This window comes from Camelus ferus, chromosome 16 (genome assembly GCF_009834535.1).
Source record: "Camelus ferus isolate YT-003-E chromosome 16, BCGSAC_Cfer_1.0, whole genome shotgun sequence".
NCBI lineage: Eukaryota > Metazoa > Chordata > Mammalia > Artiodactyla > Camelidae > Camelus > Camelus ferus.
In genome coordinates this window covers 44,159,902-44,181,451 of record NC_045711.1, presented here as the reverse complement: position 1 = coordinate 44,181,451, position 21,550 = coordinate 44,159,902, and the positions used below count along the sequence as shown (strand labels likewise).

Below are 21,550 nucleotides of genomic sequence, written 5' to 3'. Positions count from 1 at the left end.
ATTTGTTCACTGACAGTGTTATAACAGGAGATGTAATTGCTAAGCAGCCAGCGAGCTGGTGCCAGCAGTCAGCATTTTCTTCTTCCCAACAAGAAAGAACCAAAGGCAGCAGGGATGGCGATGAAGACCCAGGTCTCCCTCAGGGCCACCCTGTACCTTGGCCCTTGCAGACACCCGGAAAGCACTGGCCCTGGAGCTGGGGCACCAGGTCTCATAAAGACTTCGTTGCTATCCTACCCTGTGGGTCTCCATCTCTGCCTTCCCCTCCCTGGGCTCCAGCCTGACGTAGTGAAAGCAGCAGGGCTGGGAAATGATGGCAGAGGTGATGTCCGAGGACCCCGCTGGCTTCTGCTGGCTGGGACTCCAGGTCCCTGCTCATCGCTGCCTGGCTCCCCAGCCCACCTTCCCTTCAGTATTCAGGGGCGGGGTGGGGGGGGGTGTTGCTGCTTTTTTTTTTTTTTTTTAAGTCACTTACTTCACTATTACTTTATTACTTTTCAAGTGACAGGCAGCAGAACAGACTTTGTCTTGATACCGGCAGGGGGAACGTGGTCTGCATTTATTAGAGAGTCTGATTTCATTTTGGTGTCACTGCTTTTCGCATACAGGGTGGAGGTCAGTCATCCTGGAGGTCAATTTCGGCTGGAGGGATGGGGGCTGAGTTTCCCAGCACCCCCAGCTTGGCATTGGCCGCGGGAGGCCCTACCTGGTCATCAACTCCAGAGGTACATGGGCTGAGGGGAAATTTGTAGTTCCCTAGAAGGCCTGCAGCCAGAGCGCCTGATTAAGAAAGATGGCCCTGAGCTGCTCTCAGGGGTGGCTGCTTCCTGCCCGGCTTCAGCCTCTTAGAGCGCTTGTCCCTGGTGACTCTGGGGCTGCTCTTCTCCGAGACTCCAGGCTGTTTGCAGGAGGCAGAGTCATGTCTGGTTTGAGTCCAGATTCAGCCACTGACCAAGGAGCAGGGTTGAGGGTTGACTACAGCAGGGTTCAGACACTGATGCTTTGATTTTTTGGGTAAGCTTTTTTATTTTTATTTATTTTTTTTATCTTTTTTAAAAAATTGAAGTCTGAGCCTCCATTTCCCATAGAGAAATGTGGACAGAGATTTCTATCTTGGAGGATAATAAAATTATAATGAATTCTTGGTGAGCCTTTACTAAGTGCCAGGCAGTGTGCGAAGTGTTTTACATGACTGTCTCTTCCAATTCACACAATTTCTGGACAGTGTTGGTACAAATGCAACCCCTCATTTATAGATGAAGAAACTGAGGCTCAGATCTGCCCAGAACTTTGCACTTATGCCAAGTAAGGCTGGGGAGGGGGGGAGGTCCAAGAAATCCAAAGGAAGAGATAATACATGTTTTGTGAAAATGGAACGAATGTGTATTTTTAAATAACCTCACGAATCCTTTTTGTTTCTTGGAACAGAAAACGGAATCACAGGCATCTGGGGCAGCATAGGAAGAGTGTATAGGATCTTTAATGTTTTTGAAATGAAATTTAGAAATTTCTAAAGACAGACGGTCACTACAGAAGCAAAGGTTGAGCATCTCCTGTGTCCATCGTGGTGCCAGTCTCTGCAGACAGGAGGTGGACAAGCCAGGGTCTGGTCCTGGATGAGCTCCGGGCCTCCGGCCAGCAGACAGGCACTGTGCACTGTGACGTCCATGTGGACCAGGGTCCACGGAGGAGTGACCAGCCCCTCAGGGCCGGGGAGGGCGCCAAGGAGATTTTCCCAGAGTAGGCAGCACGCCGATGTTTGTATCATAGCACAGCTCCTCCACTCCTGAAAGGCTTTCCTACCTGAAGTCAGGAGAGCTCAGTTTGGCCCGCTACCTGGCTTTGTACAGCCCGCTAGCTAAGAATGGTTTTTACAGTTTCAAATAATTGAAAAAAATCAGAAGGAAAATAATATTTTGTGACACCTGAAATTTATGTGAAATTCACATTCAAGTGCCCTTTAGTAAAGACGTATTGGCACACAGTCACACTGAGTTACTCACATATTGTCAGTGGCTGCTTTTATAATCCAGTGACAGAGTGCGTGGTCGTGACAGAGGCCCTCTGGTCCCCAACCCTGAAATATGTGCTCTTGAGTTCTATATAGAAGAAGCTTGCCAACCTCTGCTGTAAGTCATCATCTTAATCATGGGCCTTTACTCCTGTGTGTGTGTGTGTGTGTGTGTGTGTGTATTTTATATATATATAAATATATATATATATATATATATAATATATATGCATATATGTGTGTATATATATATACACGTACATATATATATATATATTTTGAAATATACATATATTTTTTTAAATACACAATTGGTACTATTTCCCCTTTATTTCTATTCCTCCCCATCTCCGTGTGAGTTAGGCACTAACCATCCCTCTTTTCAAATACCAAACCGAGAATCCAAGAATGTAAGTCACTTGCCCAAGTGCACAGTTAGTAGACAAGGGAGCCACCAGGCCCTGGACTGCAGGTTTTCTTAAAGCCAGGGCTGCGCCTCCCCCCTCACCTTGCCTGTGCGGCACACACAGTGTGCTTGAGGCCACGGCACCATGTGATCAGAGGCCAGCTGGTGTTTGAGGTGTGAGCCTGTGATCCTGGCAGGGGCGGGCAGCACAGGGCAGGAGACTTCCATCTGGAGGATGAGGCGACCTTTAAGGTCCCTTTCAACTCCCTGAGCCACAGCTGAGTGGTTTCTGGCCAGTGCTGCAGAGGCCTGGGCCACATGCCGTCTCCAAAGCCTCCAGCAATGAGACGAGGCTCTGGATGGGGCCCTGCTCTCCATGCCCCAGCCTGACTCTCTGTAGCTCTGTGGTTCTGAGTGGGGACTCGTAGAGTGTTGAAGCTGTTTCTCCAGACTGAAGTAAAGCCACCTGGAGAGAGCAGAGGTTGAGATCAGCTTAAAGGTTACCCACCACCTCTGTTCTTCCCCCCATGCAGAATTTACCCTGTGGTCCCATTACAGTCCAGCCTCAGTGCCCACCCAACACGGGCGGTGGAAAGGACATGGATTTTGGAGTCAGACAGACCCAGATTTGAGTCCTGAATCTGCCATTTAGAGTCTACAAGATTGAGGGGCAAGGGATCTCAGTTCTTTCAACCTCCATGTCCTGTTCTGCAAAATGGAAATAATAATAGTACTTGCCACTTAGGGGTCAAAAAGGTGACATGGGGTAAATCATCACTTAGCACATGGCAGCATCCTATAAATATGAAGTATAACCTTAATTCACATTTAAAGTGATGGGAAACCAAAAATACTTGAGCGGTAAAGACACATAGCATGTAACTTAAAACCAACCCATCCAAACAAATTTTATATCTATGTCAGCCCTTGATGGTCCCCTGTGACAAGAAAGTAAAAATATACACAGCAGCTTATCTTTGTGTTTAAGGCCCTCTAAATATTTTGAAACTTCATTTCTTTGAAGGGTGGATGGAAAATTCATGCATTTCCAGTTTCAATGGATCCTGAGCAACTAAACTACTAACTACCCCCGGATCTGCTACGCACCTTCATTCTGTGCGACTTTGGCCTATGAATGTCCCCATGTCTGAGGGACCCTTCTCTAGTTCTCTGTTTCATGAACTCCTATTCATCCTTCAAAACCCAGCTCAACTATAACCACTTCTATGAAAGTTTCCCCTATACCCTCATCAATTCCTCTTCCGTGTCCTACAACAGCTTGTATCTTATTAGATGCCTTATTAGAGCATTAGTCCCCTGTAATTTGGTTCACTGTTGATGTTGGAACTTTTAAGGCCTAAGTGGAGGCTGACTCAGAGCAGTAATCATGATAAAAGACCAGTGGGGCTGTGCCATGTTCCCGGAGAGTCTGCCTGTGCCTCCACAGGCAGGCAGTGCTCTCAGGACTCTTGCCAGAGGGGAGGGAGGCAAGGAGGGGAAGTGGCCATGATAGGTCTCCCATGAGATGGTTTGCATAGTTTTCTTTTGATTTTACTTTCCATCTTGATTAAAAATACGTGATGTTTACACTGCTGTAGGGCAGATAGAACTGTGAATTGCTTTCCAACCTACACATCAGATTTTACATCCTCTCATGTTTCACATCTCATTGGATATCTGAAACTTCCGGATCTTTTCCTCTGCTCAGTGGATGTCAGAACTTGGCACCATAATCACCAGGGTGCAGGTGCAGGGGAAGGCCGGTCTCTGGGCATAGGGTTGGGGGTGGAGAGGACATAAAGCCCCATATCCTCCTTTTCCCCAAACTGCTACACTTACGACCTCTGTCCTTCTGTGCTCTCTCCAGTCTTAGTTCACGTCTGGTTATTCGGCTCTCTCTCGGCCACCCTCTCCTGTGTGTCGGCCCATCTCTGCCAGTAACATCCATGTAACTGCTACCTGGTCAGCCTTCCCAATGGCCCTGCCTGGAACTGCCTGTTTCTAGTGAGCTTTGCCTTCATGTTTGTTCTTCATTTGGATTCCCTGGATGGAAGGGCCTTCTCCATCTCTCCTCACCCACTCCCCTACCAGAGACGGGGTGACCCCACCTAGACTGTGGGTTCCTAGAGGGTAAAGCGTGTGTCTTGTTCATTTCTGTATGATCTCATGGTCTCAAGCACTGTGCCCGGCACAAGGCAGATGAACTGATGGTTAAATGAATAAATGAGTCTGTCTTTATGACCATACTTCTAATAGGTCTCTATCTGTTGAGACGAGCGAGGTCTGATGCCAGACCAGGCTGATCAGTTTCCACCTCCTGTTAGAATTCAAAGACACGCTGGCGTCTCTGCTATGGCCGGGAGCCTCTTGAACCTCTGGCAACCCATGGCTTCTCTCCAGCCTTGGGCTCCCCCGTTCCATCCTCTCGCAACCCATGGTGAGGCAGCAAGGGAGGATTCTCTTGAAAGACAAGACAGATGGCCACATCACCCGCCCTCTGCCCAGCTCTAAATAAGAGAGTCCCTGCAATCGTGCCGGTCTGTGTGCACAAGCTTGGGCTCAAGGAATCACCTGGCTGTGACACGCAGAGACCAAGGGACCGGTATTAAGATCTGATCCCTTCCTCCCTCCCACTCACCACTTAGAAGGTGTGTAGCACCATCATCAGAATTAATGATTCGTATGCCCAGTGGCACGTCGTAGGCTAAGGTCTGACGCTCTCTGACTTTCACCTTCATTGCTGGGGGAGGCCTCCCCAGGGCCACGAGTGGGGTTTCCCTGTCAGAGTCCAATTATGTATCTTTATGCTCTAATCTCGTTGTCTGGTTCTCTTTGAGACTGGCAGCCAGTGGGGCATGAATTCCATGCGTCAGGGCCCGCTGTCAGGTTCCCCTGCACTGCTGGCTGCTTAGGCCTGAGGCTGACTCTGAAAGCACACAGATCGCTGGAAGATAGATCAGTTAGTTTTTCTCAGGGAGCTTCTTATTGCTAAACTTTCTGGGAGACCTAAACAGACCTGGAGAACCTTCATGGGACTCACCGAGGTCACCGTGGCTTCCTGGCCACCCTGGCCACGTGCAGTCTACTGTGGAGCCACCAGGCTGGGGCGGCCACCTCCGTCTTCCTGCCACATTGCTCTCTTAGCATCTGATCCTGCTGGTTTGGGTCTTCCTGGTGGACAGCTTCGCTGCCCAGTCTCCCATTTTTGTTTGCTCTTGCTCTGTGCATCCTTGCTCTAAGACCATTTTCCTGGCCCTGATCTTGTCTTCTGCCAAAGTAGTGATGCCTCCATGGAGCCTCTGGCTATGCCCCTGTCCACAACCCTCCAGGTTCACTCCCCCAGTGCTGCCTCATGCCAGGGAGCCCATCTGTCCTGAGACCACCAAGAATGATAGTAAACCTTCTCACCTGGGCCGGGCTAGGCTGTAAAGCTGTTACGCATTTCATACAGCCAACGAGTCTGTGAAACAGACATCGTGATGCTTTCTAAGATGGGAAAACTAGGCACCAGGAGATTAAGTGACTTGAGAACAAGACCCCTCGTGGGGAAGCGGCACATGCCAGCTTCAAAGCCAAGCTCCCGTCTCTGGAGTCTGGCTCCTGCCATCTACAGAGTTGCCCTGTCTCAGGCAGCGGCAGCCACGCGCAATCATGTGTCAAAGACTAGGAATCTGCCCATCCCTTGGGAGCTGGCACAGAGGTTCAGATGAATCCTCCTCAGCCTCCCTAGACAGGGCAGTGGTCTCATTCTGTTGGGAACCCAAGCGGTCAGCTTCAGGAGAGATGCAGGGAGGAGCTAGGGAGGCAGAAGGCTGGCCACCGGGCAGGTCCTGGAGGGATGGATGCCGGCCAAGAAGGATGGGGATAGCCGTGACCTTAGCCTCGAGTCCGGAGAGTACTCTCTAGTGTGCAAAGGACTTTCACCACTGGTGGATCATCTCACTCTCAGGGAGTGTCTCCTGCAGGCAACCTTGAGGCGCAGGCAGGGCAGAAACATTCCCATGTAAAGGAAGTGTGGCTCAGAGAGAGGGGGTTGCCCATGGTCAACACCGGCTAGAACCTAGTTCTCTAGGTGCTCCTTCCTTTCTCTGCAAGTTCTCCTCTCCGATCCAGCCCTACCCTCTGCCACAGCTTCGCCTCCTTAGCCACTCCTCCAGCTCTGATCTGTCTGCCTCTCTCTCTGAGCATCAGTGCCCTCTCAGTAAAATGGACGTTTCAGTGCGTTCCTGATCATCAGGCTTCTCGCGTCTGATAGGATGTGGATATGAAAGCTCTTGCTGAGCTGATGCTGTTTCCTTCTTTGACGACCACTGTCCCAGTCTTTACGCTGAGCCCAGGGCTGGGTGGTCTAATCGGTGTTCACCTCCCCATAAAGCTCAGACCCTAAAGGGCCATACCCGCCGGGCAAAGATGAATCAGGTACTATACCCCTATGAGAAGTGCCAGGAAAGTAAACAATCTTAAACGTAGGCACCGAGCGGAAGGGGTCGATAAATTGCTGCTGAAAATTTAGAACCATCAGCAAGTTCTTATATAGGTTTTCAGATTGAATTTAGACCGCCTGGGTGATCTGAGAACCTCAAGACAAGAATTGCATTTTGAGTAAATGTGGATTGTCAGAGGTGAACGCAAATCCTATCTGGAACCCGCCTTTGTTCTGGGATGCAAACGGTCCCCACAAATAAAATTCCAAGAAAACAAACACCCTACAATTAAAAATAACTACATTACCAGGTACCATGACACCCTGAGAGCAAATCAGAGGAAGCCACTGCAAGGACTTCACTTCCTGAACCTCAGTTTCCCTACCAGTAAAATGGGATCATAACTCCCACCTTCCCCAGGCAGTGGGCAGGGGAAGTGAGTGTGACCCACGTGTTTTAGGCTGATGTGCATGACGGGTGCCCAGTGAGAGGGGGTGGCTGTGGTTATTTTCTCTATTTGTCTGATATTATCATTCAGCGACTGTTGCCCCCTCCATCTAAATTTTCATTCACGTACAGACAAAAAAAAAGTGATGTAAATAAAAAATCACAGGATGTGGTATCAGGAGGTTTAGATTTGAATCCAAGTCCATGGACCCCTAGGGTCTGTCACCTTGCCTGTCAATCGGGGGCTGGTGTTTTCACATTCTCCTACTGTGCCAAGTTGTTTGAGAATGAGGTGGCCTAAGGGCTGTGAATGCGTTTTGCAGACGGTAAGATACTCCACCCATTTCTTCCGTCTTCCCTCCCATGACGGTTCTATCCCGCCAGGTGGGGTGTGGAACGTTCCAAGATGAGGTGGGGTGATGAAGGTGCGTGAGGAGGTGGCGATTTTGGCGGGGGCCGAAGGATAGTCTCCCTCCTCTGGCTGATAAAGGCAGAAGAGGGGTCCAGAGTTCAGACGTTCTGGCTTTGACACTCCCACCTGTCACTTCCTCATTGTGTGAACTTAAGTCATTCCTCTTTCTCAACGTTAGTTTTCCCGTGTGTAATACGAGGTTGTGAGAATTAAACGGGATTTTGTTTGAAAGAGGAAAAGGTTGGAACTTATACCCTCGAAGATCTCCTGCTGAAGTTAACACCCTGTGGCTTTGGGAGAGAGAAATGCTTCCGGAAAAGCCACGTCCGGTTATTACTGGGGAGAGCCTGGGTCTGGAAACAGCCAGCATGAGGGCCTCCGTGGTGCTTTGGGGTCAGCCCTGCGACATGAGGCACAATTTCTAAAACTGCAGAGGCAGCTGGCCTCCATCGCTCTGCTGATGAAGCAAAGAACAGTCCCTGCCTCCAGAGCTGTCCGCCCGGAATTACGTCTTAGCAACACACACTCTCTTCCTCCGGGAAAATGTGAGTTTGGGAATAAAAAAAGCTTGACCCTTGACTTCAGGGCCCCCATCTGTCTCTGCCGCTTGTTTCCATGGTGATCAGCACTGAGGGATGACCAGCCACTCACTCATCCATGGCTTCGTGTCTCCCATCCAACTCCTGCCTTCTGCACAGACTTTCATCACCCAGTCAGAGGAAGGACAGACTCTGTAAAGCAGAAAAGGAACTAGGCGGCAGAAGCCCTGGGCCCCTGCCCTGGCCCTTCCGCTGCCTGCTGTGCGACCTTGAGAGGCCCTGTGCTTCCCTGGATCTCAGTTTCCTCTTCTGTGAAAGGAGCTCTCCATCCTTAGGTGACTTCCAATGGTTCTGAGACACTGCAGAATCGAAGGCAGGTCGCTGCTCAGGCCGAGGGAAGCTGGGTCCCTCCTTCACAGGGAGCAGGACAGACGCAGCAGTCAGAGATGCTGTTTCAGGACCACGCCTGCCAAGCTGCGTCCAACAACCTTACAGCCACGCTGCTCTCCATCGTCTGCGCAGTTCCCTTCTTTGCTCAGGCTGCTGCTACCACCTCTGGTACCTTTCCTGCTCTCTCCCCATCCCCCACAGGGGACCGCCCATCCAACTTTGAACACTTGGTCCGGCTGTTGTCTCCGCTTGCAGTCTTCTTCAACCCCTCTCCTGCCACTCCGGCCTTGTGGAAGCCTCCTCTGTTTGTTCCTGGGCCCCCCTATCAGATAGCCTCGGTAAGGCCCTATGGGAACGTTGTGTCCATATATTTCCCCAGCCACACCCCCATTCTCAACCTGCGTGCCCTGCGGTCACAGGGACGACAGCATGGCCTCTCTCGGGTTCAGGGCAGAACCTGCAGGATCAGAGCCGCAGGTCCTGGCTCAGGGCTTTCTGACCTCTGGGCAGCTCTCGGATTGGGCTGCAGCCACTGTGCAACCTCTCTTCTGCCCCACGCATCAGATCAGAGGCCGCTCCCCTCCAGGACTCCCTCCCGCCTCCTTTGGATTTCTTCTCCTCCTCTTCTCCACTCCGAGCCAACATAGAAACAACCACTACCCTGTGGGTGGGCATCTCTTTGGGCCACTGCTGCCACCCCAGCTTCTTTGCCCACAGTGGAGGGGACACTGGGCCAGAGACCCCCAACTTCACCCTAATCCACTATCCTGGATGTAGCTGCATTTCTAAGTCCAGGGCTGAAAGCTCAGGGGGTCTCTGCTGACTTTCCTCGGTTGGCGGGGCAGTCGCATTTGGGATGAGATACCTGGCTCCGGGGAGCTGCTGTGGATAGGCTGGGATGCCCTTTCAGCCCCTGTGGTGTACTAGGGCAGCCTCCCTTCGGTGCCTGTACCCCCTGTGCTGCTGCTCTGGGCAGACCCTGCAGGGCTCCCATCTGGGACAGAGCAGATTCATTGCTTCTCTCCAAGAGAGTCTGGCAGGGGAATGAGCCCAAGAACCTCCTCTCTGCATTGGCTGCAAAGGTCCTTCCAGCTCATCCCCCAAGCCTCTCTCTGCGGCTGCCTGCAGGGGCCGAGGCTCTTCTGGTCCATTTTTTGGCGGGGGGGTCCCACCACTTGGGTTCACCTGGATTACGGCAGTTAGCCTCCTGCATCAGTTCCTCCCCCCGTGCCCTCCGCTCTCCACACCATCCGGAGTGGATGGGTGCCGCGTTCTCAGCTGATGCCACCTTTCCTCAGCTGAGAACTTCAACGGTTCCTCACTGCACCAAAAATGAATCGCAAACACCTCCACCTGGCCCTCAGACCCTGCAGGATCCTCCCCACCCCTCTCTCTCCCTTACTGCACACACTGCACCATCCACTTTTCTCTGGACTCTAACTGCCATGGCTTACTTTCTGACGTTCTGGGGCGAGGGCCTCTGGGCCTTCATGCCCTGCCGTGCACTGCCCTCCAGACCCCGTCATCGTTAGATCTCAGGTCAGATGGCAAGCTTTCCTTACTCCCCTCCCCCACCTACATTAGGTCCCCTGGTGTGTTTCTTTACAATACCCTGGACTTTGCCTTCACAGTCCTGTCTGTTTGCAATGATTTGTATCTTGATGCTTTGAGGAATAAATATATCTCCCACTAGACTCTAAGCTCTGTGAAGGCGGGAACTAGATTCTTGACTGTTTCACCCTCAGCACTTCACCTAGGACAGCGCATTGCTGGGTTCAGTTTAATGTTTGTTGGAAGGAAGGATGGGGGCTTGGAGGGAGAGGGAGGGAGGGTGAGGGCGGGGACTGTGAATGGCTTATCTGTGTAGCCGAAATGCCCAGCTTTGTGCTGGCAAAAGTGATATAAGGAGGGAGGGGCTGGCTGGGTCCAAGGTGAGTGCTGATTCAGGGAGATGCTGGACACACCGTTCATCTCTATGGGGCTACTGTTGCAGATCCTGGCCTCAACTGATCCATGCTCTGCCTCTGGGCTTTAATTTGGAGTCCCCAGTCCTGAAACAGCCTTGTTCAATGAGAAGAGGCTCTAGACGGTAGAGATTCTTCCAGGTGACCCCTTTGCAGCCACGTGATGGCACAGGCTGGCCAGCCGGTCTGGGGAAGCCAGAATGTGTTAGAGGGGCCCACGGAGATCACGGAGTAAACCTTCACTTGACCGGCCCTCCTGAGTGATGGCATGCTGACTGGGAGGGGGGCGGGCAGTTGTGTGGAAACCTCATGGTCCTTGCTGGAGCTTGTGCTGATTGCCCCGTGTGACCTTGGACAGTCACTTACCAAGAACAGCATCTCTCTCCCAGCAGGTGGAGGCGAGGAAATCAAAGAGAGGAGGCATTAGTGCAGGGGTTGGCACTGTCCCTCCCCGTGCCCTTTTGCCACTTACGTCGATTCCTAACATCCTTTCATCTTAAGTCCTTTCATCACTTATATCAAGCCCTAAAGAGCACCTTGATTGAATGATTGATACCTTGGCCTGCTTTGGGACAGATGAGACCCCTGGTCTCCCCAGTGGTGACTGGCTCTTCCAGCTGCTCCTCCACCCCTATTTACAGCCCATCTGTGAAGGGCGCCACTGTGGAGATGACTGGGCCCATCTGTTTCTTGAAGTCAAGGTTAGTTGGGGTTGGGGGCATGGCTGACCACACCCCTGCTCTGGGCAGTGGTGGGTGGACATTTCTTGAAACCACAGTGCTCTGGCTCCTAGTGCCCACTCGCCATCCGTTTGGCCTTCATTCCAGCCCTGAAGTTCCCAGTGGGTCTCACTGGCTCCATGGAATTTACCCAACTATGTAAGAATCCAGCAATCAGAGCCACTTCATCTCCAGGGTCCAGAGGGACCCGCACACTGGAACGGGCATTCTCTTGACTCACTCACGCTCTGTTTGCTTTTTATGAAGAGGAGCCAGGAAACTGGAGGAGTCTTGTCCCAGCCTTTCTCGGCTGACATGCTATGTGACCTTAAACAGCCTCTTCACTTCTCTGGACTTCCATTGTGTCACTTAAAAAACAAGAGATTGAAAAAAGGCGAAATCACTGGGCCTAGAGCCAGCAGGCATTGCTTCTAGTCCTGATTCAGTTACCGATGGGCTGTGTAGCCTTGAGAAGGTGACTTGACTTCTCTGATTCCTTCTTTTACTGCATAGAACCCTTGGGAAGATGAATGAGGACATCATGGTGTGACTGGGTATTACCTGTGAGACGTTCGACACTCAGGAGAGAAGGTGTCCTTGCAGTAATCAAGGAATCTGCTCATTCTTCCATCTTGTGACAGTGGGTCTAGAGGACAGCCGAAAGTTATGTCCCAAGCTGTACTGAGACAGTAAGAGGGCTGAGGACCCAACAGTGGGCTGGCAGGGACGGCAGAGAGGGCGCCTCCAGTGAGCAGCTGGGATGACCTGTGCCGGGGGCTGGCCCCCTGGTGATGCCCACAGAGGTCATGAGAAGTACAGGTCTGCTGTGGGTGGCGGTGGACCCCAGACAGTGGGGAGGAAGTAGAGACCGGCCGGAGTCAGGGTTCACATCCCACCTTCACCCTTCTTTAACTGTGTGGCCATCGCAGATGACCCTACATCGCTAAGGCTTCCATTTCTCCACCTGCAAAATGGGGTTAATCATAGGGGAAGCTGTGAGGATAACTGGAAATGATGCAAGGCAGGTTTATCACCGTATGAAGGACATGAGGGTGCTTTACAAACCCCAGTGGTTATTATTAAGAGTGTAGCGAGCAAGGCACCCTTTTCAGAAGGGGGAGGGGAGAGCTAGTAGGAACTGGGCGAGGTTCAGGGCCCCCACCAGCAGAAATGGACTATCTCCAGGACCCCAAGTGGTGGCAACAGCCATGAGGAGCACCGAGGAAGGGTGGAGTGAGCCAGAAGGCCGAGAAGGGAGCAGCCCAGCCAAAGACTCTGTCCCCAGACCATCCAGGCCCACGTGTGTCAGGACCCCAGCTCCCCCTTCCTGGCCTCCAGCCCCTACGGCACCAAGGAAGGCCCATTTTCTCCTCTTTTGGGGGGCAGCCTTCCAAACTCCCACAGTAGTAGAGGAAGGAAGGAAGGTATAGGATTGAGCACGAGAAGCCCCAGGCAGATATTTAAAGTTAAGGTAGCTCTGGAAACCCATCTGCCCTGGGGGTCTATTCAAACTAGGACAGAAAAGGAAAAAGTAAACATCAAGACTCTCGTGATGCTTCCCCAGAGATCTGGGCCAAGCCCGAGACTCAGTTCCCTAGGAAACTCTTTTCTTTCTGATCCTTGACTCTCAGACACCCCAAATCACCAGGAAGGTGAGGGACCTCTGCTGCACCAGGAAGCCCTCTGGTTCTGCAAACAAAATTCTGAAAGCAGTTGGAAAAAAGTCCTTTATGAATTAAACATCCTTGGCCATTTCGTTTAAAAGCGTGGATGTTTGGAAAGCAATTGTCATGAATGCCTGACAGTGGGGGCTGGGGTGGGTAGGTAGATCTCAGCGTCACCAGTAAAACAGCGTTGACACCAAGATGGGAAGGTTTGTTCTAACGAGAAGTAGCAGAAAGCAGGAAAGAGTACTGTGTATAGAAGATGACCCCAACTGGACGGTCCTCTGCATGGAAAGAGAAAGGCAAGGGAGTGCTTGAGAGTTTAGGGACTAGAAAATCACAAGGGATTTCTTTTTCTTCTTTTTCTTCAATTTGCTCCAAATTCTCTGTCCTAAGTCTATGTTGCATTCTGATAAAGACAAACACAGAACACAAGCTTTGATTGAAAAGAGCGGTTGGCCAGCAGCGAGGATGGTCCAATGGCCAGGTCGCCACCTGCTGATGAGGGTCCAGGACCCAGCCTCCCAGAGTCACTGAAGCAAGAAGAGGGCCAGACAGGAGGCTCCTATAATGTCCACTTCCCTTGGTGGAAGGGGGTGGTGAGAAGTAATTGAGCACCCACGTGTGCTGGCTCCTAGGCGAGGCACTTTGGGTGCCCTGCGCCTGCGTACAGTCACCGTAATAGACAGCTATGTTTAGCCCCATCATACAGATGAGGAAACAAAGGCTCAGAAGGATGTGGTAATGCCTGTCTCCTAGTACCTTTGTAGAATGATTGATAGAGAAGTGATCTTGGAGTTCACCCCCTCGTCCTAGGATGGAGGCAATGAGGCCCAGAGAGGGTGAGAACATTTTTCAAAGTCACCCAGCGAGAGCCTGGTGTTCTGTGGGAATTCAGCTCATCACGTGGCTCGTGGGGTCCTCCTTTGTCCTCTCAGCCTTAGTGCTTGGTTAGTTTCCCTTCGGGCCCACCCAGCTGAAGCCTAGCTTTCTCCTGGATGCCCTGCAAGTTTTCTCTCTTGCCTTTCAATACTGCCTCAGGTGGGTGAGCTCGGGCCCTGCCTGGTGACCACTTGCTCGCAGGAGCGACTCCCATGAAACTCCAGCCAGCACTGTCCCGAAATCATGGGCAGCCTTAGAAGAAAGTTTAAAAAAAAAAAAAAAAAAAAAGGGCCAGGGGAGAACAGCCCAGCCCAGGATGATGGTGAGGTCAGCCTCCTTCCATCTGTTCTCTTGAGCCTGATGCCCAGGAGGCCAGACTTTTAGGGGGCACTGCCACCTGAGGTGGGGCTCCTTAAGCCACTTGCTGACTCTGAAGTCCTAACCCCTGGCTCATCCTTTGGCTCATGAATTGCCCCCCCCCACCCCTCCCCTGCTCCCCAGCTCAGCTTGCACTTCCCAGGGTACACGGGAGCCTGCTTCTGGGTGGGTTTTGTCCCTGTTGAGAGACCCTGCTTCCAGAGTGTTCATCCTCCTGTCCCGCCACTGCCCCCCGCACCCCACCCCACCCTCTTACTCAGAGCTTCCACCCAGTGTTGTCACCTACCCAGGGAGAGTTTCCTCTGGGCGGGAGCGTTCTTCGGTTTCATGAAGGTGGGAGTGCGAGGATGTTGGCAGTGATGTCAGTAGGTAACCTGTGATGAGCTGTTTCCATTCTAAGTCCTTGGCTTCTATTATCTCCTGTAACCCCACCGTCGCCCTTTGGGTTAGAGCCATCATTTCCCCATTTTACAGACGAGGAGCCTGAGGCTCAGGGAGGTGAGTAAGCTGCCTGGGGCCACAAAGCCTGCGATTGGCAGAGCCTGGTCTCACTGAGCTGGTCTGTCATGCCACCTCCCCAGATACAGGATGCAGCTGATGACTGAGTTTCTATTCAAAGGTCACAGGAATATGGCAGTAAGGGGTGCTAAGGGGCCGGTTCTCTGGCACCTGTGAGTTAAGCGACTCTGTACCTTTACTGGTCCCAGAGTAGCGCGGTGGGTAAGAGCTCAGGTCGGGGGTCAAACTGTGGCTTCAAATCCTGCCTCTGCCATGTATAAGATGCTTGACTTCAGGAAAGACATTTATATTCTCTATACTGTAGTTCCCTGATCTGCAAGGGGGCAATAAGATTTTATAGGATGCTGGGAGATTAAATGAAATCTTGCTTATCGAGTACCTAGTGCGGGCTTGGCAAAGTCAGTGGCTGTTTTGGCATCATGGTGCTGTTTGATTTCATTATTATTCGTTACCATTATTATTCATTGCTAGTACTGTTATATTCATTATTAATAAATAGTAACATTAGATATTAATGCTATTCCTGGATTCTACACCACATCCTGGGATCAAAGATGAATTACACCACGCCACCGTTGCACTCTGAGAACCCCAAGCCAGAGTTTGGGAGAAACACCCAGCAAGTTGTCGGATCACCACACAAGGATAGAACCATTACAACAAAATAATGTTCTTTTCTTGGTAAGAACAACTGACTGACCAAAGGGAGGTTAGAGAGAGGTGACATTTGAGTGGGTTTTGAAGGATGAGTAGGAGTTTGTGGGGCTAAGAGGAAAGGGAAGGGGACAGTGCATGTAAAGGAGCACAGAGGGGCAGTCAATGGAAGTGAGGGTTTGTAAATGGGCAAGCAGTCCTGTGTGGCTGGAGCTTGGGGTTTCTAGGTGAGGGTTCCTGGGGACCAGGAGGGATGGCTGGTTGGGACCAGTTTGTGATGTGCTTTACACAGCAGGCTTCTGGGAGTCTTGCCTTTAGGCAGTAAGTTTCCATTTCCATTTGTGGGCCGGTACCTGCTAAGACCCTCCCATCACTGTTGAGGGTGGAGTGGCAGAGAGACCGAAAAGCAGGGACTGCCTGAGAAAATGAGGGAAGGGAAAGGCTTGAGAAAAGAGTAAGGAAACAGAAGTGACTGGGTGTGTATGCGGTGTAGGCTACAGTGGAAAAGACAAGTGAAGTGAAGATTTCAAAGGTTCTTGCTTAAGAAGACTGGGGGTTGGATTCTATTAGAAGCATCTCTGGGCCCTACAGACTGAATTTCCCAGGAGGCAACTGGAAATTGGCAGTATGAACGCCTCCTCTAGAATGGTCTCCCTGCATCCCCAGGATGGGGCAAGTCCTCTGTGCCCGTGGTACGTACCCTTGGCACTTGCCTCCATCACAGGCCTGGCCCTCTGGGTTTTAATGCCCTGTGAATGGGCAGCCTTTCCACTAGACCAGGGGCTGTGTCTTCTCCATCATTCTTTCCCCCAGGGTGTAGCACAGTGCCTGGCGCACACAGGTATTTGAATAGATGTTGCTTAAGTAATGAGAAAAAGCGCATTTGAGTTTGGGAATTAGAAGAGAAGTCAGGCTGGCCGAGGCGAGCCGGGGTTATCCTGGGTGAGCAGGGAGGCGGCCGTGGCCTCAGAGAACCAGCCCCCAGGAGTGAGTCACCGTGGAACAATCGTGCTTGTTTGCCTAGTCCTGGCCTGGGAGACAGATCACAGGGTCAGATCACAGCCCTGCCAAGAGCGCGCTTCCTGGGGAGGCTCAGCTTCTCAAGCCGCTGTGACCTCCCATCTCGGAAGGGCTGATCTGGGGACGAGGAATTGGTCTTGCTCAGGGCGGCTGCAGAGGACGGAAACTGGAGCAAGAGTCTGAAAAGCATCCACCACGAGGAAGCAGCTGTTGGCCTGAAAGCAGCAAGTGTTGTGTTTTCTCTTCATTAAAACAATCCCAGAGACAACCAGCTGGCCTGCTGTGGGTGGGAGTGTCGAGCCCCTGATTTCTGGATGTGTCCGGGCAGAGTGGTGTCCCGTCGAGGAGATGGCGTGGAGACAGCTCAAAGGCTGTCAGGTCTGTTCCCAGCATCCAGAAAGGACTTTGTTACTGGTAGTCTCTGTAACTTGCCCACGAATGCCTTCTCAAAGATGACTGTGAAGCCAGACCGTATCTGGGCCTGCGGCAGCAGGTGGGGCCTCAGACCCCCTCTCTCCTTTTAACCCACATGTCCATTTCCCACAGGAACTCTCTAGAGCACGGGAGTTGCTGCCTTTGACCTGTATTCTTCCCATACTAAGCTGGTCCTGGCCTCTTGGGTTGGGGCACATTCCTGGTATCTGAGATCCTGGGGAAGGTGATTTCCAAGTCACCAAGCTAATATCCTCTTGAAGCCCTGGGCTGTCAGTGAACCCAGTCCCTGCTCTGTCCTCCACTAACCTCACTCCAAGTCTGAGTTTACTCATCTGAAAACTGGTCTGATCCCACTGACCTGGGAGGGCTGTTTTGTGTTCACTGAGCAAACATTTACTGGGCAGGTGTCCAGTACATGTCAGGCACTGTGGTGGACAAAAGAGACAGAGGCCTCCTGTCTGGAGGGGACAGAAAGGAAATATGTAACTGAATGTCAGGCAGTAATAAGAGCTTTGATGAAAAGGGAAGTAGAGTCAAGGGGGCGGTGATTGGTCCTAATTGAGATTAGGGGGGTGAATCAGGGGTGGCTTCCTGGAGGAGGTGACTTTCCAGTTGAGGACTAGATTAAAAGGGGGAGGGAGGCAAGCAAAGATCTGGGAAAGAACATTCTAGGCAGAGGCAACAGCATGTGCAAAGGCTCTGCAATGGGGCGTGGTTGGCTGTGTTGACAGAAAGCAAGGCCAGGATGGCTGGAGCAGTAGGGAGGGAGGTCAGGGAACAAGAGCTGAAGGAGATGAGATGGGGTGCAGGGGACACCGGCCACCTGTGCACAGCCTCAGGAGGGCGTCATGAACAGCCTGTAGAGCATTTTGAGCAGGAAAGTGGCAGAATCAAAGCCTGGTGGACCCTTCCTTCCCCCTCTATTCACACAGAGCCTCTGCTGACCTCTCCAGTCGACACTGCCCCAGGACTGCGCTGTCCAATAGAAAATGAAGGCAAGTCACAAATGCACTTTAAAATTTTCTAGCAGCCATGTTTAAAAAGTGAAACGAGCCAGGTGAAATTAATTTTTGGACTATTCTCTTGAATCCCAGAGATCCCAAATGTTATCCTTTCAACGTGCAATCAATGCAAAGATATTAGTGGGATGTTTTACCCTTTTTTTTTCCCCCTACGCTAGGCACATCTCAGTTCAGACCAGCCACATTTCAAGTGCTCAGTAGCTCCATGTGGCCAGTGGCTCCTGGGTCAGACAGTGAACTCAGATGGCTCACTGAGTGCCATTCTGCAGGGGGGACCTGGGTGGAGGGAGGGAGGAAGGGGAAGAGCCCTTTCTGGGTCACCCAGGTAAGGTGGCCTTGGAATTGATCCCTGCCTGTTCCAGGGAGACCTATCTGCTTGGCTCAGCTCCTTTTGGGGAAGGAGAGAGGACAGTAAATTGAGCCCGACAGACCCAGCATGACTTGTGTCTAATCGGTTCTGAGACTTTAATAAAGTGCCTTTTTAAAGGTCTACTGGAATCAGCTCCAACGTCACTTTCTTAAGGGGGACGTGGAGATTGCCGAACAGCGGTGTTCCCGTGTCATCTGCAGGAGGTCCACTCCATGGCCTTCCCCTTGAAGTTGAGGGAGACTGGCCCACCTTCAGAGGTCCCTCCTGGTTAATGAAGAACAATTTATCAAAGGGTTCGTTTTCCCAAACTGCACCTGCCGGCTGGCTGGTGGCAGGGAGGAACCTTCGGACCTGCCCAAGTGACAACGACAGAACAGGGCCCTGAACACCAGCTGCCCAGGAGAGCTTGCTGGGGTGGAGAGGTCCTCTGCTTTTGCTAAGGGGGCTCCTTAGAGCTGTGCCAGCCCTCCCATGCATCGGGCCAGAGGAAGTGATGCTAAACAAAACTGGAGAAGGCAGCCGAAATAAACGGGAGCAGCCAAAGAGCCAGTCGGGGCTCAGGGTGGGTAGTGAGGGAAGGAACTGGCAGGGTTCTCTGCCCACAGGGAGAATGATACTCTTGTAAACTGGATTCCGCAGCTTACAGCATTTCGCATGCTCACAGACAGAGGTGGCGGATCGGGGCTGTGGTCCCAGCCCCTGCCATACAGCCCTGAGGTGCTCAGGAATCTGTACCTCAGCCTCCTGGGATGCTGGATCTAAATTTTGAAGCAAACTGAGTCAGGGTTGTAAAAGGGAGGCCTGATGTACAAGCTACCTACCGGTGGATTTCTGGACCTGTTTCTAGAGAGCTGGACTTCCGCTGTGACCTCCTTTTTATGGATAGCCCTTGGGGCCCAAATGAAACATGAAAGGAAACAGGCCAGGCCATTCCTTCCCAATAAATCCCGAGATAGGACAAATGCAGTGGAAATTTGTAGGTGATAGAATCCCGTCTTTACTGCTTCAGGGCTGAAGACGGGATCACTGGCCAATATTTGCAACCTCCGCTCCTTAACAGAATTGCAGACTTCAGTCACTATTGCTCGCTGCAAGCGTTCCATAACTAGCTTGGAGAGTAGCAGACGGCCTGAAACAAAACGTTGGTCCCATGCAGCACCCACTGACGGTGGGTTCCCTGTTGGTCTGAGAGTCACACCGCCAGGAAGCCCACGCCTAGAGCCAGCTACTCAGAGATAGAGATGGAGATGGAGGTGGAGGCAGAGATGGAGGTGGAGATGGAGGTGGAGATGGCGAGGAAGTACCTGCACTGCCTTATTTATTTATGTATTTACGTATTTATTTATTTAATTGAAGTATGGCTGGCAGAGCGAGGAACTACAGAGGTAATTTGCTGCACCGCCTTTTGCTTGTTATGACCCAAAGTTTCTCTGTGGCTCTCTGTCTCAAAACCACCACACCTTTTCCATTGTGTTTTTTGTGAAGCATTTATTTTATTTTACCTTATCTTACTTTATCTTATTTCATCTTAATTTCTCCTTCTCAAACCTTGTGATAATACAGGCACTAGGCAGCATCCCCTGAAGCTTAAGCTATTTTAGGCTAAGGTGAAGGAAATGCTTTGCACAGCAGGCAGTCAACCTAGAGATGGATGCACAATGAGTCATTACCAGGCAGGAAGGCGCAGTTTGGTGCCGCTTTCACAGGTAAAACAGCCCAGGCAGAGGGCGCTGCCCGCCCTCCAGGGGCTTGACCCCCAGGGCTGCTGCCAGAGTAGGGGTTACTGAGCTGTCCCTCCAGCAGGAACTTCTCCCAGCCTGTGAGCTGTGTGGTCGTCTCCGCTTAAGTGGGCATCTCGGCGGGGAAGCCAGCACGCAGATACCCTTCAGAGCCCCAGAGGTGATGAATAAAAATGCAATCCGGGGCTACTAGGTGAACATCGAATTAACTGTAGAAAATTAAATGAGGTTGGTGAGTGAAATGTAAATGAGCCCCAGCTCTGCAGGAGCCAGAGAGAGGATCACAGTGGGAGATGGAGTCAAGGAGGAGGCTGGGAACTTGGGAGTGAGCAGTAAGCAAAGGTAGAAAGCCTTGTAAACAGCTCGTGGAGGAGGAGCAAGGGCGGGGACGTGATGGAGCTAATGAGGGAAGCAATGGAACCACTCCTGAGGTTTCAGAGGTTTCTGATAACCCGGAGATGCAGGGAGGCACCTCAGAGCAGTTCAGATCCCCCAAGCGCTGTTCTTTCAAGGGCTTAGGTGCTATTTGGTTGCAAAGAGCAGAGGTTCACTCAGGCTGGCTGGCGTAAAAGTGTGGGAGTTGGGTGGGTTGTGATAAAGATGCTCAGAAAGTGGAGGAGAAATTCATGGGAATCCAAGAGCAACCACCCACCTCTCAGACACCAGGGGCAGCAACAAGGCAGGCATTTTTCTTCTTGTTGTTGTTGTTTTTGTTTTTTAAGAGAGGAAGCAATCTCAGTTAAATATAGTGTGCACTTTTCCTTTAAAACAGTACACAATGTTTTTACAACATTTAGCACAAGTTAATGATATTTTAAATGTACATGTCTATAAAAGGAGTACACTATGATAATAAAATTAAGCAAGATCATTTGACACATTTTGGTTAAGGCTTACTTTCTGGGAGGAATTATTTACAAGTAGAGAGAAAAATACAGGAGGTGGTAATCATGAAAAATGGCAGGTTTTGTATTAAGTGACAATACATTTAACAAACAATGGACAGTTCCCAAAGGGCAGACTTTTTTCTAAGCCAGCACCTTTTTTTTTCTTGTATATATGTGTGTGTGTGTGTGTGTGTGTGTGTGTGTATCTATCTATCGATATATATTACACATATATACATATATATTTATTGAAGTATCGTCAGTTTACAATATTGTGTCAATTTCTGGTGTACAGCATAATACTTCAGTCATACATAAACATACATATATTTGTTTTCGTATTCTTTTTCACCATAAGTTGCTACAGTATATTGAATGTAGTTCCCTGTGCTATACAGTATAAACTTATTGTTCATGGCCAGCAACTTTAAAAAAATGTTACATATTTTATTCTCAAGGCACATCTGATGATATATTTTATAACACAGTAGTTGTCAAAGTATGTTTACCTTATGGACCCCAGGAGCTGATCTTGAGGGTCTCACCTGTCTCTCTGAGTCCCCTCCTCTCTCTGGGAATCTGCTCCACTTTCCCGCTTGCCCCACCTGACTCCCTGTTCTGAATCACAGTTCCTGCATCCTTGTCACTCTGGCCCATTGCAGCCACCA

The 21,550-nt window shown here is 51.0% G+C and overlaps 1 protein-coding gene and 1 long non-coding RNA gene across 2 annotated transcripts in view; one reads left to right on the top strand and one right to left on the bottom strand.

Moving 5' to 3' along the window:
* Window positions 1–21,550, top strand: part of ASIC2 (acid sensing ion channel subunit 2) — a 924,670-nt gene that overhangs the window by 163,451 nt on the left and 739,669 nt on the right.
* Window positions 7,796–18,056, bottom strand: LOC116656823. Its single transcript, XR_004311810.1, has 3 exons — window positions 17,681–18,056; window positions 8,227–8,233; window positions 7,796–7,807 (listed from the first exon to the last, which is right to left on the bottom strand). It is a non-coding gene; the product is annotated as an uncharacterized LOC116656823 (long non-coding RNA).